At 44.5% G+C, this 20,770-nt stretch overlaps 1 protein-coding gene across 1 annotated transcript in view; it reads left to right on the top strand.

Moving 5' to 3' along the window:
• The window catches only part of LOC119168632 (uncharacterized), a 207,567-nt gene that overhangs the window by 119,464 nt on the left and 67,333 nt on the right, over positions 1–20,770 (top strand). The gene's annotated exons all lie outside the window — the stretch shown is intronic.

The raw sequence follows: 20,770 nt of genomic DNA, 5'->3' as shown, positions 1-20,770 counted from the left end.
AAGCCCACTCTACAGTGGCCTCTGTGAGTGGCACACCAAAGTCTGCTTGCAATAATTTAAACAGCTCCGGTTGTCCTAGTTCTCGTTCCTCGCTCGAATTCGAGAAACTTTTACATTTGAATGCCTGTCTGAAATACGAGCTGATACTGTTTGGTAATCGCAGAAAGAGTAGATGTTCACAAATCACAAATTATTCAGGCCCCTAATTGCAAGCGATTTACAAAACTGTGGTGACGTGGAAGTGTTCATTAGCACGCTGCTAACACTTCTGATTCTACCACAGTAGCGAAACTGTGGTGACGTGGAAGTGTTCATTAGTAGGCTGCTAGAACACTTCTGATTCTACCAGAGTAGCAAAACACTTGCGATTCCACCAGGACACGCAAGTTTAGACGCTGAATACCAACAACTTCGCGCGATTTGTTGAAGAGCCGAGCGCCGATATCGTCGTACAGGCGGCGTGGACGAGTATATAGAAGCGCGAAAGATTTTCTCGGCGATGCGCAGAAAGCTTGATAAACTTTGAGAGAAGAAATGGAGTGAGTTTTGTGAATCTTTAAGCCCTTATTATATAGTCTCAAAAGTATGGCAATTATTTCGTTCTCTGAAATCTCCAGTAACTCATACTCATCCTTTCTAGGCGATAGTATTGGGAACTTATTTGACTGAAGAGATCATGGCTGAAGAATTTTGCGCTTTGTTAACACTACCAACAGAAGTAGTGTCCACAAATCTGTTCATTTCAAAAGAGCATGCTTTGAAGCGACTAATAAAAGAGTCACTTACTGAAGAGCACTCATCCCTATACGTAGAATTCAGCCTCGCTGAACTGCAGTCTACCTTACGTAACGTCCAACAAAAAACTTCCTCCGGCCAAGATAATGTCACTTACATCATTTTGCGTAACCTTGGACTTTATAGAAGTACTGCACTCCTCGACATACATAATACCAGCTGGAAAAGTGCGTCGCTGCCACTTTCCTGGAAGGTGGCAAAAGTCGTTCCGATTCTTAAATTCGGTAAACACACCAACGTGCTGTCGTCCTTTCCACTAGGAGGCTTAATTAACCAGATTGGCAAAGTCATAGAGAAAATGGTGCAACAGCGACTGCAGTGGTGGATCGACATCAGTGATGAATTTCCTTACCAATTACCTAGGTTTTTGTCCACGTCGCAGTGCTTTTGACTCTGTATTAGACCTTGTCACTCATGTGGAGCTCGAGAACACATACGGAAAAAATTACAATTGCAGCTTTCCTAGACATTAGGCGTGCCTTAGACACAGTCAGCCAAGTACAAGTTTTTGTACGGATTATATAGTCTATGAAGGGACGCTTACTTTAGTGAATTTCTGATTTTCTGACTGGCCGAACTGTATTCACGGTGACAAGCACTGGCAGCAGCATGCCACGTGGCCTGAAAGCAGATGTACCTTAAGGAAGTGTATTAAGCCTCATACTACCTAACATAGTAACGCACCAACTGCCAACTCTCTTACCATCATCAGTACACATTTCAATGTACGCAGACGATATCTGCCTCTGTTCGTCAGGGCATGAATGCCGGGAAGTAGACGATCTGCTTCAAGAAAGCACCGCTATAACAGTGGGCTTTTTGACGGAATGTGGCATGGATGTTTCAGCAGAGACATCTGTGATGTTACCTTTTACTAGAAGACGTCATGACCTGCTCAGCCCCTCGGTCAACCAGACTGCAATACCTGTTGTGCGCAAGCATCGTTTCCTTCGCATAACATTGGACCGTATACTAAGCTGGGGACCTCATATTCCCAACATTGAGGAGTGGGTCAACCGGACACAGAATGTCCTCCGATGTTTTACAGGAACGAAATGTGGGGGGGTCACATCAGAATCACTTCTGAAGGTTCATAAAGCTTTTGTTCGACAAGCTGTTGCATATGCATTACCAGTGATGCAAAATATGGCTCAGACAAATTAGCGTAAACTAAACGACATCGTAGCCCGCAGTCTTCGTATTTGCCTTGGCTTACCGCGCTTAACTCTCATGGCCTCGTAATCGCAGAAGCGAGAGAATCACCAATTCAAGTTCTTCGCACTCAAGAACTCTGCCGCCACTTCCTCCGCTTATCGCAAAGGCATTATGCCCATCCTCTTTGTGAAAAACCTATTCAAAGAAACGAGTTAATTGGCCACACTGTGCAAGCTTATGAGGCGGCACTTCAACAAGAGCAATATTTGTTGAGTCCAAATATCAATTTTTCTCCTTGGCAGCTTGCATCACCTCCAGTCACTTTGGACATCAAAGGGATAGAACAAAATTCTTGATACACTACCTTGAAGCCAGATTTCCAACGCTTCAACAAATGTGCAACTACAAGACCGTTTGACATTTGTTTTCAGTAATGGCTCCACAATGGACGAAAGCTTGACTGCGGCTTTTCATACACCCGCCTATAAAATAGAAAAATATTTCAGACTGTGTCGAAACAGCAGCGAAGCTTGTTGCAATATTACAAGCTTCAAAATTTATTGTTGAAATCCAGCAAAGGCAAAACTGAGTAATATATTCGGACTGCAAAGGAGCGAAGCATATGATTAAGAATTATTATTTTAATATAGATGATAGCATCATATATAAAATATTAAAAACAATTACCATCGGATATCTGGATGGCCAGAAGATAAGTTTTCAGTAGCTTCCAAGTCACGTAGGAGTGATAGAAAACGGGTTTGCTGGCAAATTAGCCACTGTAGCACACAAAAACGTTCACTTAACACCAGCGCTGCCCGTTTATTTCTCAGAAAGCAAGAAGGTTCTTTCTGAACTGTGCCACAAATTATGCAAGGACGCTTGGTTTGACGAGAATACAAAGAATTCACTCTTACATCAAATTGATCCATTCCTGCGATTTTCACCTAATCAAAAGATCGATAAACCACTTGACACACTACTGCACCGTCTACGATTAATTGTTTCCTACACACCTCACTTTTTATGCCGCATAAAAAGAAGAACGTCCTCGCACTGCGACCACTGCGATCATGTTGATGCGTCAGAGGAGCATATTCTTTCAGAATGTCCGCAATACGATCATCAATTCACTGAACTGAGGGATCGCTTGAACCGACTGGACACACGACCATTTACGATAAGAAAAATACTTTGACCATGACCTTGTCCGGATAATTAAAGTCGCACGATGAGCGCTCATCCCAATTAAAGTCGCGCGATGTGCGCCCATCCCTAAGTTCCTCTTATTCCTTGCCGCTATTTGTTCGGACCCTACTCGCAATGTGATCCCGATATAATACCTGGACTATGACAATACATATTGTGCTCATACATGCATTAAAAGCCCTATAACGTATAAGGCACGTACCTCTTATTAGTTTTTTTCTATTTTATTCTTAATTTTTCTTTTTGTGTGTTCATAATTTGCATTCTGTTATGATGTTGAGATGGGCGGCTCTAACGTAGCCTACCTTCCCTGGTTTTGCCAAATGTAAATAAAGAAACTATTCTTTGATATATGCATTGGGGCTCACGTTGCATGACCCCGCTTGTTCCGAATCGTCAGCTATTTCCGTTAAATTGATGAGTGATGAAACGTATTTCGATTTTACTCCAGACGAAATGTTACATAAAGTCATTGCAGTAAGAGTTGTTGTTGTTGTTGTTGTTGTTGTTGTTGTTGTTGTTGTTGTTGTTGTTGTTGTTGTTGTTGTTGTTGTTGTTGTTGTTGTTGTTGTTGTTGTTGTTGTTGTTGTTGTTGTTGTTGTTGTTGTTGTTGTTGTCGTCGTCGTCGTCGTCGTCGTCGTCGTCGTCGTCGTTTTCTGGTTCGATTCAAATTTCGGGGGCACTTAGGGCGCGGGCATGGACGAAGGAAAAGTCAACCCGTATTGAAACCCGCCGTGTTGGTTGAACACATGATCTTTTGAGTCTAGATCACGCAAGAAATGGGATTTGGTGAGAGTTCAGGGTATGGTGCCCAGTAGATTTTAACCAAGGACCAGCCAGCTCACGGAGGAGGTTCAAAAAAAAAACAGAACGTCATCGAGTGTATTAAAACCTACCGAACGCTCTTCCCGTGTTGGGCCGACTTAGTGGGGCTTCCTTCGTGTGATGTAATGCTCCCGCCTTTCTTAATCCTTTCTCCATGTAACCCCCACTGGCGCTGTTTTTTGTTATAGGGCGCCTTGATGCCTGAGCGGGCAACAAGGCACCTTGGAACAAACGGCGTCTTCAGGGGGGGGTACGAGGGAGTGGTGGCTGGTGTTCCCTCAAGAACAAACATAATGAACACACAACTCATAGGTTTCCCGCCCCCCTGAAGGAACTCAGTTGTTGTTAGTTCTCCCACTCCAATAAGGAAATCTCGGCGAAATCCCAGCCTAAAACACGTCAAGGGCCTGAAACACGTGTCCACAAGGAAAGAAGTGTGCGACTTTGCCAAATGATAGTCGCATCTTTTTCTCGCCAATTGCGACTAATGACGCTTTGACAGAAATAAAGACGTTGAAAAGAATAACTACCATTTGTTAGGGTAAGCTAGGAGACGGGACTGGTCTCAAGCCACTTTTTTTTTGCGAGGCATAACATGCCGTCAGCTTGTGTTAAAACATCACCACGGACAAGATCTCTACATTTCAGAGTCGGCGTCCACCTATGCAGCCGTAAAATACCCGCTGATTAAAATATCAGCTCCAGCACAAATTTATATGCGCAGGCTTCCATCGTCCCTTTGTTGCCTTCATTTTCTATCGTCCAGATTTGAGTCATTCTGAAAAAGTCGGTATCGATATAATCGTGACGGCTAATTTGCTTCAAAAATAACCCATGCATGATATATAAAACAATCATTCTTTTTTAATTGTCATGTTAGGTGACATATCGTTCAAACTCGCCGGATTCAGTTTCGAGACGGCGGCACGCTCGCTGAAGTGAGTTTCAGACCCCTGTCCTAGCGTCAGCGCTCCTGGCGGCCACTGCATGAAACACCTCCTTTTGGAATGAGAGAGACTCATCTTTCGGCGATAACGAAACCGCATGAGCGCACATTTCAAGAGTTCGTTGAAAGGCATGTTATTCGGGAGGCTTCCAAAATGCATAACTCCAAATACTGGCGCTTTAAATATCGTTCCCATGAGTTGCAAACTTTAAACAGTGGCAAACGATGACATTATGTTTTCCAGGTCCAAAGGGGGTCGTCTTAAAAAATTAAAACTTGCAAATTCCCTGGAGGCGCAAGTGTTCGCGTTTTGTTTCAGCCGGTCATTGTGTCCACGAGTAAAGAAAAACACATTCGTATATGAGGTTTTCTACAACGCAGTTACGTTTTTGATAACAATATCTGGATATAACCCACCGTCATGGGTGATTACCATGACATTATAATGGAAAATGACAGGTGTAACCTTACGAAAAAATAACACAGCAGAGTGGGTCAGAAGACAAACAGACGTCTGGTCTGAATGAAAGAAAAAACTTGATTTTTGTACTGCAGGACGCGCTTATATATCTCGTAGCGAGCGTCACCCACGTAAGGAATGGTAGGGAATACCTGACAGCCCCTTCGTGGGCCTGCTGGATGGCCCTTTGCGGGTCGGCGGGAAGTGAGCTTTTAAAGAATTTCGCCCAATTTTTTTAGGTAGAGTTGATATGAGCGTTTCTACACTCCCAGAGCATGCCAAGGCCCGACTAGACTGCACCTACACTTGCTAAATTGCAAGCGCGCAGGTGTAGCCTAGCCAAGCCGTGAGCATGTGTACGAGTGTCGCCGTGTGCCCGCAGCAGGGGCACGTGTCGCTGGAGTACGCGTCGGAATAGAAAACGTGGTCAAGAGAAAATCAACATTAGCAGAGCGTATAGGCAAGATAGTTAGTAGTTATAGATTGTTTAATTATTTTGTGGAGTTTAACGTCCCAAAAACCACCATATGATGAGAGACGCCGTAGTGGAGGGCTTCGAAAATTTCGACCACCTGGGGTTCTTTAACGTGCACCCTAATCTGAGCACACGGGCCTACAACATTTACGCCTCTATCGAAACTGCAGACGCCACAGCCGGGATAGGATCCCACAATCTACGGGTCAGGAGCCGAGTACCTTAGCCACTATAAACCACCCCGGCGGAGTAACTCTACAGTCCTGATCAAAAGTTCTCAGGTCATGCTTCTGTAGAAATACCTATAGGATAGTGGCGCAGGAACTTTTGACACCCCCTGTACATCTGCTGCGAGTTTCAAGAAAATGCAAACGTGTAGGAAGTTAGGTAAAAGCCTTCAAAGAAAAAATTTTGCATGTGTTTATATACATGCACGTATACAAACGCACACATGACATTGTACAAAGTATGACTGAAAACTCCCCTCCTCTGAAAATAGAATGCTGTCTGGTGTAATGCTCGACACTATCGCACTCGTCGTGTCTGCAGCGTAGTCGTTCAATCGAGAACGCTACACGCGTCGTTCGGCACACAAATATATCACAATCTAGAAGGATATGATCGACATATTACGCCCTTTCGGCGCTTTTCACGTCGGTCACACATATCGGTATGCACGGTGTGGTATCCTGTCTGATACTCTATTATCAACGTCGCCTTCTGCAGTTCTACTTAAACCACTCGATGTACTTCTATGTGGAGCCACAGATCAGCACTCCGGCTCTATATATAGTCTAAATATGCTGCGACCCCACCCCACCCCAAACTGCTCTGTCATGAGTTCCTCCCTGCGGCACCCCATCAATCTCACCTATACCATAGTCGTGCACACACAGACAGCGGGGATAAAATATGCACGGCTCTCAGACGGCTGCGACGATGACGATCGATAAGGGGCCTCTCTCGTTCAACGCATACAGACGCGCGCGTAGTGGAAGACCCACAGAAACATCGAGTAGAATGACACGAGTAGCCTAATTGTTTTGGGGCATGCTATATATATATATATATATATATACATATATATATATATATATATATATATATATATATATATATATATATATATATATATATATATATATATATATATATATATATATATATGACTTTGACAAAGGCTGGTCCACCAGCCGAAACGTCGGTCAGAATATACCTTGCAAAACCAACGTGCGTCGTACTCTATTTTTCCTTATTCTACTGGGGCCAGCGTCACTTCCTTGCTGCAACTATATATATATATATATATATATATATATATATATATATATATATATATATATATATATATATATATATAATCCAGTAGATCCTCCGTGAGCGGTCACAACGTGGTTTATTTCGACGTTTCGGCCTAGAGTCTGGCCTTCATCAGGATTAAAGATACAGTTTGTCGGTGCTCAGCTTTATACAATCTCAAATCAGAGGGCAAGGAAAGAGGAAAAAAAGACAGAAAAGAAAAAAAGGAAAAAAAGAAAAAAGGGAAAGAAAAAGAAGAAAACGAGAAGAAGAAGAGAAAAATAATATACGGTGGACGCCCCTCGGGTGCCCCCCTTCCACTCTTCCCTCCACTTCCCCCCTCCACTCTTCCCTCTACTTCCCCCTTCATCTCTCTCCCCCTTCTCCCCTTCACCTTTCTGATGTCAGCGGTCTGTGTATGTTTCCGTTCACTAACGCATTCCTCCCGATCAGACGGCCCCTCCTGGCACTGGCGGTTCGGTGTGGGGCAAAAAAGAGCTTTTCAGGAAGTCCCAAGCCTTTAACTACTCGGAGTCCCGTAAACAATTCGTCGTAGAAGGAGGGGTGCCGCGTATTGTGGCAGAGGCTGGTAAGCGGGCATTTTAGGAAGTTCTAAGCCTTTCACTACTCCGCGCCCTGTCAACATTTCGTCGTAAAAAGAGGGTTGCCGCGTATTGCGGTAGGCTGTGCAAGCGGGTGCAATGCGAATTCCTTGCCCGCTTCTGGATTACGCGTGTAGTGGGGGCCTCCCGGCTGTGCACAGGGTTGCTGTTGGGCATGTCATGCATGGCATAATTGATTGGGTAGTAAAATAAAACAGAAAACAGACGACAGCTGCATTTAGGAAGAGTAGTTACACTTGGAATTGTTTTGGGTTGTCCAGTGCCCTTCGCAGCTGTGCCGTGAACTCAGTTACTATTTTCCTTGTTGCCGTTATTGTTTTCTAATGCTTTTATTGCTGCAAGTGTACCAGGATTCTCAATTATTCCTCTATCGAGGGTGTTAAATCGGTGGATAAGGTATAACTTTCGTTGTTCACGTTCTCGATTTGATTTAAATCCCGTCTCTAAGAGCGTTACTGATAGTTTGTCGAATGCATGGTCGGGAAGGTTGAGATGTTTTGATAGAGGTAGACTTGGGGCTGATTTCGCATGGGCTCTGTGATTATTAAAGCGAATCCTAAATGGTGTTTCTGTTTGTCTGATGTACTGCATACCACACACGTTGCATTCGAGTAGGTATACCACATTAGAGGAATCGCATATTAGGTTTCCTCGTATGTTAATCGAAAACTTGGATTGCGTGCTGGTTGCTTTGTCTGTTTCTCGCATCACCTTACATACAAGACATCGTGGCTTTAAACAAGGGCGGCATGAATTATTGGGGGGTGATGTGTTAATTTAGGAGTGAACAAGGGTGTCTTTGAGGTTACGTGGTCGTCGGTAAACGACGCCTGGAGCGGATGGGAATGCGCGTTTCAGACGTTCACTTTGTTCCAGAATGTTGTTATGTCGTTTAAGGATTTTGTTTACATTGGGAAGTTTGTGCTGTAAGTCAAGCAGAGGTTTGTTCGTTGTGGGTCTTCTCGTGGTGGTCGCTTCATAAGTAAGTCTCCACGCTTTAGTTTTCTCGCTTTTTGAACAGCGTCATTATTTACATGTGGGGGGTATTTTTGTTTCTCGAGCATAAGTTCTAGCCTCTGTGAGCTCGTGTCAAAGTCAGCGTCTCTAGAGCAGATTAGCTTAAATCGGTGAGCCTGGCTGTATGGAATACTGTTTTTACAGTGGCGTGGGTGATCGCTTTGGCAATGGAGGTATTGTTGTCGATCCGTTGGTTTGCGATATAGGGTTGTAGAGAGCTTCTCTTCTTCTATCGTTATGGTAACATCAAGAAAATTTACGGTAACTTGCGAGTATGTGTGTGTGAAGTGTATGTTCGGATGTACAGCATTGTAAGTGTCAATAAAGCTGAGAAGTTCGTCCTCGCTGTGGGTCCAAATATATATATATATATATATATATATATATATATATATATATATATATATATATATATATATATATATATATATATATATATATATATATATATATATATATATATATATATATATATACGACAGCCTCGGGTGGATGCAACGCGGCCACGTCTCGTGTGTATCTATACCACGATCGACCTGTGTTGTGATAGTTAAACATTGAGGAGCGCTGTGCCTCGTACGAATGTTACCGCGGAATGGTTATTGTGTGTTAGTGTACACATTGCAGGTTGCCACGATGATAACTAGAATTGCAAGTACGTAGCAGGTATTGTTGCTATGCAGTAATGTGCATCTATAAATATTAGGGTCCGTAAAGCTTAGCTTTTAGGAATTGAAAGCGATAGCGAAATTCTGTTCATAGTGCGTACTTCAATCACTTAGTGCATGAAACCTTTTCGAACTTGCTCTGTACCCACTACGTGGCATTAGGGGAACAGGCGTAGAATAGCATACGTGTGCCTTTTGTAGTGGTTTACCGCCTTTGAACAAGGAAGTCATTGTGATAATCACATGTTCTGTCGCCGGACGGCAATGGGCGCTTGTACCACGCATTCTTACGGCAATATTTCATGTTGTATTATCAAGCATGTATACAGGACGCGTGTGTTATACAGCGAAAGCTGTTATGAGATCACTTTTCGGGTCACGCTCAGTTGTTGTTGTCCGGCGCCGCCACCGCCGCAGGTGTCTGTAACCACATCGCGAAATTTAAAAAAAGAAACCTAGAACCAGTGGCACAATGGGGCTCAAATCCGGGTCCACTGCGTTCCAGCCCAGTATTCTACCACTGAGCTACACCTGTGCTTGCGACTTGTAGTCAGACTTGCCTCAGGCAGGCTTGATGTCGGGAAAGCAATCGCGTTAAAATGACTTACAAAGCATTTTGCAACAGCGAGAGAACAACCACTCGTCGCGCAATGCAAATAGCGTAACGAGTGGGCCGTCCAATGCTGCTACCAATCACAAAAGCTTGTTCTTGTTCCCCTAATAACTGTGGCGCATACTCACTTCAGCTGAAATTCCTCATCGTCGTCAGCCACTGCATAAGAAATTCGCACAAAATTCCTTGCAAGTGTTTAGTGGATACTACGCTTCTCGGAACAATGACAAAAAATAGCATAGCGAATGGCACCTACTACTCAAAAGCTTATTATTAATGCCGTAGTGGGGATCAAGCAAGTGTGCTTGCAGTAGTTACCCAAGGAGTGTTTTGAAAAGGCTTTGAAACGCCGCTCTTCTAGCTTTCGCTGTGACTGTGCTGCGCGTGTACCGCGCAGGCCTGGCGTTTTTTAAAGCACGTGTTACTTTCACTGCACTACAAAGCAGAAGTTTTTTTTTCCACAGGTGAAAGCAGAGGCGTGGCCGTGCTGGTGATAATGTAATTCATTAAAGAAAAAAAAAGCAGAGGCGTGGCCATGTGGTAGAACATCCGCTTGCCGCGCGCACCACCGGAGTTCGATGCCCACTCGGACCAAAATGACGCAGGTTTGACCCCCCCTGTGACTAAGAGTGTTTTTCTTTTTTAACCTGTCTAATTTCCATCGTCCCCGGTTTTTCGCTCGAAACAAACGACGCTGACACCAACGCCGGCATTTATGCGAAACCAGCTCTTTTACGCTGTAGCGTTGAAATATACGGGTAAAAGCAGGAAACACAAATACTATCATTCGGTAATCATAAACACCACCTCACTTGGCAATATATTGCCAATAATACGTAGATTGTATATTTGAATCAAATAACAGCGTTAATACAAAATTTTACTGGTGGTCTTAAGAACCAGAGTATCGAGCCCGTTAGTACTTTTTTTATTCATATTGTTTATTCAGTATCGATTCCTGTACAGGAAAAAGCGTACGTGGGCATCGACGTTGTGCGAAGCATGCGGAGGGAAGGTGACCTAGTTGCAGTTTTTTCATTGAGCGACACGTCATGAAATGACACTAAGCATATGAAGAAATGTTGCACGCACAAACGTATGCTGAAGAGTTGCAGATGTTTATATAACCAGTTGTTTGCACTTGCGCAACGATGTCAACTGGAACACGCGTATTAGCAATACCAGAAGCTGATATGAAGCACTGATGCTCGCGAAGATGCTGGCCCTGGACACTGCTACATAAATCAACCTCAGCGCACAGGCACTTAACCACAATTGACGTTAACCCGACGTGACGGCTGTATCAAAGGAGTACATATGCACTCTTTTGGTTAGGCAGCGCAGCTACCGCTGTTAACGTTTCACGAAGATTAGTGCCTATTTGAAAGATAGTTCCGAGACCTGGCGTAGCTCTGTGGTATAATGCTTGACTGTTAACTCAGAATGCTTGGGTTCAATTCCTGCTGGGGCCCTGAAATTAATAATTTGCAATCGTCGGTGGTCAACGCTACATATGTCAGGTTTTTCTTAACACTGACATTTATTATATGGCCAATTCTATGGCTAACTTTATGGACATAGAATGAATTCTATGAACAACACTATGGATTCTATGGACATTATTCTATGGCCAACGCACATGGCCAATTTTAACGCCCACGTGTTAAAATTGCCCATGTGTGTTCTGGTACTTCCTGGGTAGATACTAAGTGTTAATCACCTGTGGCACATGCTCGCATACCAGGGGCACATATCCACCCATGGGTATGTGCCACTGTCTGGCTGGAAGTGTTTGACGACGTACGTGACGGGATTGTGACATTATTCATGTCTTGACCAGTGCGTCATTATTGTCAAACCATCTTACCCTGCCATGCTACTTTCGATTCACGCCAAATTAAGGGATGGACAACGAGAGCACCCAAACGTAAGCGGCTAGATAGAGAGATAGATAGAGACACTCAAAGTCGCCGAAGTTCGCTAAGAAATGCTTCGCATTTAAAACGCCAGGCCTGCGCGGAAGGCGCAGCACAGTCACAGAGAAAGCTAGATGAGCGGCCTTTCAGAGCCTTTTCTAAACACTCATTGGGTAACTGTTGCAAGCACACTTGCTTGATACCCACTAGGGCACCATTAATAAAAGCTTTAAGGCAGTACGCCAGCATTCGCTATGCTATTTTTCGTAATTCTTCTGAGAAGCATGGTAAGCTATTACGAGAAATTTTGTGCCAATTCCTCGTGCAGTGGCTGACGACGATGAGTAATTACCCCTGAAATGGGTATGTGCCGCAGTTAATATCTGAACAAGAACAAGATTTTGCAATGGGTTGGAGCATTGGAGGACCCACTCGTAAGACTATTCGCATTGTGCGACGACTGCTTGTTCTTTCGCTGTTGTAAACCGCTTTATAAGTCATATTAAGGCGGTTGCTTTCCCCACATGAAACCTACTTAAGCCAAGTTTGCCGGCAAGTCCCAAGCGTGAACCGGCGTTGCTCAGTCAATTAAGAAAAAAAAACCGCCGTGGCTCAGTAGTAGAATATGGGCTGACACCCAGCGGACCCGGGTTCGAGCCCCACTGTGTCATTGGTGCTAGGTTTTTTCGCTAATTTTGCGTAATGTGGTTATAGAAGCCGGCGGTGGTGGTGGCAGTGGCGGACAACTACGGTGCGGTGCGAGACCCGAGTAGTGATCTCACAACACCTTTCGGTGTAAAACACTCACAGCATATTCACGAGGTGAATGATGACGAGTGCGTCGAAGCACAGACGGACGGACAAACACACACAGAGAGACAGGCAGGCGGGCGCACGCAACGCAAGGACGCACAAACAGACGGACGCAATGATGCACACCCGTACGGGCGCATGAACGGATGGACGCATGAAAGCATGGATAGACTGACGGAAGCTTCCCCCTACTCATCATCATTCACACCAAGGATATGCTGTGACACCATTTTTATTGACATGCAATGCAGTGCATCTGGCTACTACGACGACAACAACGACACGGGACATACGATTCACGGCGTAAGGAGATTCGACCCTAACAATCAGATACCACATGCGACTATATATATGAGATCATACTGAAGCGACAAGACAACAGAAAATATCGCTGTTGTCACGAGCATCACTCTAAGAGAAGGACAGATTCCCGTTTCCTTACTTTACGACGAATGCGCCGAGAAGCTGTTCTTTCCAGGGATATACTTCTGCCATCCGGGAAAAATCCCAAGTTCACATGCCACGCCATTCTCCAAAGCTACAGCGAGATATGGTGCTCGAACTTTTGAGGCGGGGAACCGACTCACACGTGTTTGGGAAAGTAATCCAGTTCATCATCGTCAAGAAGGCCCACACCAACGATGTTAGGAATACCATTATTCGTGAAAAACTAGAGAGCAGTGACTTCGTGAGATATGCGCTTGACCTAGACATTGCGTTCAATCGTTTAGTCCCGAACACAGTCAGTTGCTTCCGGAAACGCAAGAAGGAGGCGTTCACACTGACAAGGCAACTTGGCACGCCGACGATATTTTTAACTTCGTCTGCCTCTGAAGTTCATTGGGACCGCTTAATTGCGTTGCTCGAATGCATCAGGGTACACGGCGATGACACTCAGCGCTGGTCCAAGCAGAAGATGGCGTTCTTAAATCGCATCAAACTTTGGAACAATGATCATGCAGTACTACAAGCTATCAAGGCAAACCAGACCACTCCCACACCCAGAACTAAACAAAGCTGAACAAATCACTTGGCGGCGGCTTCAAACGAACTCATTCCCTTCCCTGTACATATACAGACACATATACCCAGCCTTATTTACATCTACGTGCACCCTTTGCAAGATAGAGGCCGCAACCTTAGACCACATAATCTGGGGATGCAGCAAGAACCCTCCCCCACCAAACCTCCTCGGACAGTCACCTTCAAGTGAGGCCTGGGAGAGAATCCTCACAACTATAAGCCTGGACACCCAGCTCCGGGTCATCAAACGCGCTGACAAGGTGGCGACCAGGCATGACCTGACAGCCCTCGTCACTTAGGAAACCGTCAGCTGCCTTAATAAAGTTGTTTATTACTGATGTGGCTTGTACGACCTACATCGACAAGCTTCTCAGCGTCCCCCTCAACATCATCAAAGACCGCTGTAGTTCACCGTTCAAATTACAGCGATCATTGGGAAAAGCTTCAATACACCATCAGGATTATTTCCCTCTTTCACACGGGGGCACCACGTTGAAGATTTGCTGGTTAAAGGCCAGCCAATTTTTCGAGATCAATGAATCTCATTGAAATTACTGGGTACGTTCATTTGCGTGTTTGCGTCATTCATACCAAATTGCAATCTTGATAGTTTTGCAGATTCTTTTCAAATGAATTTTAAAGCTTGCCTTTAAACGATCGCGTCACCTGCCAGAATTAATGACAACATGGTGTGTGTGACGTGGATTTTTTCTGGCGGCAGTGGCGGAATTGATGTGCCCTCTGCATCGTCTGCTTGTCTGCTATGGACTGTGTGGGTTCGGCGGTCGCTTCCTTGGTTGAGCGTACGATTTACTTTTCGTGTTGATGGGTGTGCGATAGGTGGATAGTGGTGTTGCGTTATGGGCTGCACATGATTTGCTATATATTCACCATAACAACGTAAGCGTTTTAGCCGATCACCGTAGCCACGAACTTGGACGGTATGGACAGGTACTTCCATCTGGCGGCGTTAATGCGCAGTCAGACAGGTTTGGGGAAAGTATTACGTCACACGTAAGAGCGCGCTCAGTTGGGTTTTGGTTTCAGTATTGTGGTTTTTCACTAATTAAAATATTTTCGAATTTGTTGAGCATTTCACCTATCGGGCGCCTGACAAGAGTATCTCAGGAACATGAAATCACCATTATCCTGAAATGGTAAAAAAATAGAAACGTCGGATTTGCCTTTAACCATCTTTACAGAGTGCTAATGATATTTTTTGGGGCCTGCTCGCCAAGCTTTTTATGTTTGGGGAAAGTCCATTGGTATGTTCGCTAGTGCAATGTACGCACTACGCGACCACCGTAACTTTCACGAGGTAGAGAAATGCCCACTATTCCACTATACCATACTATGCTATGTCATTCTCCTGATAAGCGAGGTACCCATTATACACACCTAAGGCATTATGTACACTTTGTGCTGTTAAGAAGGCTCGTTGACAGGTAGACCCCGAAGTTAGAGCCCGCGAAGCTGAGGCGGCGCACAAGCAGCGGCAAGCGAACCAGCACAACGTTAGGAGGCGGATGTAAATTATGCCGTACATGACTGCATCAAGTTTGGACGTGTCATATACCTTTGTCTTCTATTCAGGTCATATGACACCAAACTTGGTATATGTGGAGTGAGTGAAACGGCCGCGAACGCACTAGGAGCGTAGACTGTAGTCATGTTTTACATGACACGCATGTCATGAGTATCATGTTTGGACGTGTCATTTACCTTTTTCGTCTATTTACGTCACGTGATACCAAATTTGGCATATGTGGAGCTAGCGAAACAGCCGCGAGCGCGCTACAAGCGTAGCATGCAGTCGTGGTTTACATGACACACATGTCATGAGTATCATCTTTGGACGTGTCATTTACTTTTATCGTCTATTCACGTCACGTGATACCGAATTTGGTATATGTGGAGCTAGCGAAACGGCCGCGAGCATGCTAAGAGCATAGCGTGTAGTCTTGTTTCACGTGACATGCATGTCATGAGTATCATGTTTGGACGTGTCATTTACCTTCGTCGTTCATTCACGTCAAGTAATAAAAATTTGATATATGTGAAGGTAGCGAAATGGCCGCGAGCGCATCATGAACGTGGTATGTAGTCATGGTCTTACATGACAAGCATGCCATGAATATCATGCTTGCGCCAATCATATACCTTCTTCATCTCATGACGTCACGCAACACCAAATTTGGTATAGTTGGACTTAGCGGAATGGCCACGAGCGCGCTATGAGCGTAGCATGTAGTCATGTTTTACATAACACCCATGTTATGATTATCCTTTTCGGGGCGTGTCATTTACCTTCGTCATCCGTTCGAGTTACGTAATACCAAATTTGGTATATTTGACGCTATCGAAACGACTGCGAGTGCACCATGACCGTGGCGTGTAGTCATGTTCTTGTATGACACGCTTCTTATGATTATCATGTTTCCACAAGTGATATACCTTCGTCATCCACCTATGCCCTGTTCTACCCAAATTTGGTATATGTGAAACAAGTGAAACGACTGCGAGCGCAGCAATGAGCGTGGGATGTAGTCATGTTGTTACATGACACGCATCTGCTGATTATCATGCTTGCACCAGTCATATACCTTCGTCATTCATTCACGTACCGTAATGCCAAATTTGGTATATGTGATGCTAGCGAAATGGCTGCAAGTGCATCATGGGCGTGGCATGTAGTCATGTTGTTACATGACACGCATGTTATGATTTATTGTTAAGGTCTGTCACTTGTGTTCGCCATGCAATCATGCCATACCATACCAGTTTTGCAACATGTCATGTGAACGAAACCATCGCAAGAGTTGCAGGACCATGGAATGTAAATCACGACGTTGATGACATACAAGTCATGATTTTCATGTTATGACTAGTCAAAAATGTTCTTCATACAGTCATGTTATGCCATACCAAGTTTGGTATTGATACCATTATCTAAACGGCCAGGAGAGCCTAAAGTCGTAGGCACATAGATAGATAGATAGATAGATAGATAGATAGATAGATAGATAGATAGATAGATAGATAGATAGATAGATAGATAGATAGATAGATAGATAGATAGATAGATAGATAGATAGATAGATAGATAGATAGATAGATAGATAGATAGATAGATAGATAGATAGATAGATAGATAGATAGATAGATAGATAGATAGATAGATAGATAGATAGATAGATAGATAGATAGATAGATAGATACGCTCAAAGTCGCAGAAGTTCGCTAAGAAATGCTTCCCGTATAAAACACGAGATGGAAAAGTTTGTAACGGAGCACCGAACTAGCGACCTCTCACTTTGCAGCTCGTGACACTACGCGGTGGAGAGCGCGTTGTCAAGCTTGCTAGCGGCAAGCTCTTTATATACACCATATACCCACAGAACACCTATCAGAACACCTACCACAGAACACCTACAACTATCAGAGCTTCTCAATTTCACCGTGTTTTCGTCATCCATAGCGAGATGGCACAACGGGCTCACGTTCGGAGCCTCTCTTTGAGCGCGCACCTCCAAGGGCATGGTCTCTCTGAGTGCGCGCGTGCCTATCAATCAGACTTGTGATTCAGGAGCGTACGAAGGTCACTTAGCTAGCTACCGCGGCTGCGTTTACGAAAGGAGCACGCTGCTCACATACCATTAAGTAAGAACTGTGACAGTTCGCGATCGTGCTGTGTATGCTTGTGCGTTCGTTTTGTGCGTCTTTCCTCCTGTTTCGGCGTTGTGCGTTAAGTTTCGAGCTGAGACAGTTGTTCCTCCACGCTCGTGCTGTGTATGCTCATTCCGTGCGTGCTTTGTGCATGAGGTGCGCGCTGGTAAGTTGAGAGCTGCTTGCCCTTCTTCGCATGAAATTGCAATTTGTTGCTGCAGTATCCCTTCATTCACCCTTGTAGCGAAACAATGAAAATAAACGCTCAACTAACTCGTTCAAGACTTGTGTCACTTTCGTGTTACACCGTTTCTTAAAAAGAGGGATCAGCGATATTTCTTTTGGAATCCGTTCAGTACGAGCGCAATTAAAAATATTTGCCGCACGCTGCAATCGCATTCTATCTTCTCTTGTCCCGACGAAAGTGCTGAAAGCTAAGCAGGGAGCAATGGCACGGGCGAAGAAAATACGTGATGTGCGTTTCGTGACATTGTCCCCTTTTTTTTCTTTTTTCTTCGAATACGGAACTTTTCCAATGTGATCGCGCACGAACGCGCGGACAAGTCGCGGCCTCGTGCGGTGGTCCTTTTAAGGACTGAGCGCGCCATGCTCAAATCGGCCGATGGTCTATAGAACGGCTGTGACGAGTGATTTTTGAGCTTCTTCTGTCATTTGCCGACAAAAGAGAAAGCGATCTTCATCTGACTTTGAGGACCTATTTTCAAGTCCAGACCACGTGCTTCGCTATAATATTTCGCTCACGTGTTCTCGGAAGTCTCTAGTACCGATCGGCAGCGTTTTCTGACCATACTGAAAAAGTGCTGCAGGGTCCTTTTACTTTGAGCACAAGGTAGTGAGAAATATACCCTTCCACTGATTAACTGAACAAAGCATTTCAATACAACAATTTGGAGACTTCTGATAAACGAGCGCGATACGTAGACAAGCACAGGAAAAACACGGGCAAACGCTTCTCCGTGTCTCAGCTCTCCCTCTCCACGTATCGCGCTCGTATTTTAAACCATCATCAATCATCACTTCACCAAATCAATATTTTAATGATGTTTAGAGACCTCGTGAAATATACTATAGAACCAGAGCTCTTCCGGCTGTTATCACCCGCGGTATAACTTGGATCACACCCCTTTACTCAACCGGACCGTAGCTGGCTGGTTGAACGCCCGTCACTGATCGTTTCCTAGAGTGAATTAATTTATTACTTGACTCGATGAATCTTTTCAGATTCATAGGTGCCCAAAAAATAAATATACATAAGGTGGGGTAGAATGCGTAAATAAGAAACATCATAGGGCATCATAACTCGGGCTATATGGAAGCAAGAGGAGGACACACGAGGAGGAGCTGTCAGATAGTATTTTATTGTGTGACGTTGCCAGTAGAGGCCTTGTTGGGCTACTGTGCTTACTAGTAGCATTCAGACTTGAGGACACATTTTTCATGGTCCTTTGTTCTGCAATAGTTTTCTTTGCAAAAACATCCCATGATGGCAAGCTGCAATGTGCAAACCTTTCGTTTGCGACGATTGGCGCAGCGGCACTCGTTACGTGCTCCCGGGTTGCATTTTATGGTTTCATTTGTTGAGCAGCGAATATTGGAATCTGTAAATACATGGAGGACATATAATATACAAGCCTAGCCAACTGGCAATAGATAACATTGCTTTCGCACTTAACAGACATTGGAGTACCTTTAGTGACATTCTCGAAAATTATGACTTGGAGCTGCAGTTTACCGCTACATGTAAGTGTTCTCAAATACCGGCTTCGTCGCCTGGAATAGGATTACTCATCAACTTGACTTAATATCCCCCATACGAATAAAGCAAGTTTTCGTGCAAAGGTGCGGCGCAACGAGAAATACTCGAGGCGTACGAGGCCCGTGTCACGTGTGAACACTATATCATATCATATAGATATCAGGTGTGAACACTATAACAGGAAACCTTTCACGCAATGTAATGTATACTTCCTTATCAACCAAATTCCTGGAACATTTCCGTCATTCGTAAAGGCTAGCAATAGTTTTCTACAGGATATATTGAACTTTAGCATTCCAGATAATTCAATCCTCGTAGCCCTCGAAGTCACCTCATTTCACACTAACATTCCGCATGCCGATAGGATTTCAGCAGTCATTAACGCGTACAAAGATGGTCGTTCCGAAAATTCCGTAGAGAAAGAAACCCTGGGATCGCTGCTGAAGCTTATCCTTCAACTTAACAACTTCGAATTCAATAATAGCCATTACGTTCAGGTTAGCGGTACTTCTATGGGAACTCGAATAGGCTCGAACAGTGCCTCCTCCATTTTTTCAGTGCCCGGGCAAATGGTCTCTTCAGGCCGTCGAGTGCGCGCCCCGCCTCCACTCACCGATGCCGCATGGTGGCGCTGCGCGAGTAGACTGACGTTTGGTCTGACGCCCGGTAATGTGGTCGTGTGCATGAGATCAGAAGTTCAAGCAAGATTAGAAATTAAGCAACGTGGAATAGGTAGGCTTGTCTTAGGAGCTCACGGGAATACACCAAATCAGGGAGTACAAGGTGATATGGGATGGACATCATTTGAGAACAGGGAAGCTAGCAGCAAGATAAAATTTGAGAAGCGATTGAGAGAAATGGGGGTGGAGCGTTGGGCTAGGAAGGTTTTCAGCTACTTGTACATGAAGAATGTCAATACAAACTGGAGGAAGCGAACCAGGAAGTTGACTGGTAAATACTTAGAAAACAGCAGGTGGCGAAACCGAAAAGAACTATCGGTTAAGAAGAAAGTGAAGAAAACGGAGACTGACATGTGGAGAATGGGCATGATTAAGAAGTCCGCACTAGAGATCTATTGAACTTTTAAGCAGGAAATGGCCAAGGAAAGGATCTATGATAATACTCGGGGTAGTTCTCTACTGTTTGAGGCCAGGACGGGAGTACTGCGAACCAAGACATATCGGGCCAAATACGAAGGGGTAGACACAGTATGCAGTGCGTGTGGAGAGGAAGAAGAAACTGCCGAACACTTAATAATGTTCTGTAAAGGGCTTCACCCTATAGTTCAGGATGATGGCGCAGAGTTTTTCAAAGCACTGGGGTTTAGGGACAGGAAGGGCAAAATAGACTTCAAGCGGGTAGAATTAACTAGAAGGAGGTTATCTGATTGGTGGCTAAAGTCAAGGCACGAGTGAAAATTAAAATTTTCACTCGTGCCTTGACTTTAGCCAAGCCACAGCCCGATCTAAAGGTTATAGCCATATCAGTCA

Source organism: Rhipicephalus microplus, chromosome 6 (assembly GCF_043290135.1).
Source record: "Rhipicephalus microplus isolate Deutch F79 chromosome 6, USDA_Rmic, whole genome shotgun sequence".
NCBI lineage: Eukaryota > Metazoa > Arthropoda > Arachnida > Ixodida > Ixodidae > Rhipicephalus > Rhipicephalus microplus.
This window is presented reverse-complemented; position numbering and strand designations above follow the sequence as displayed.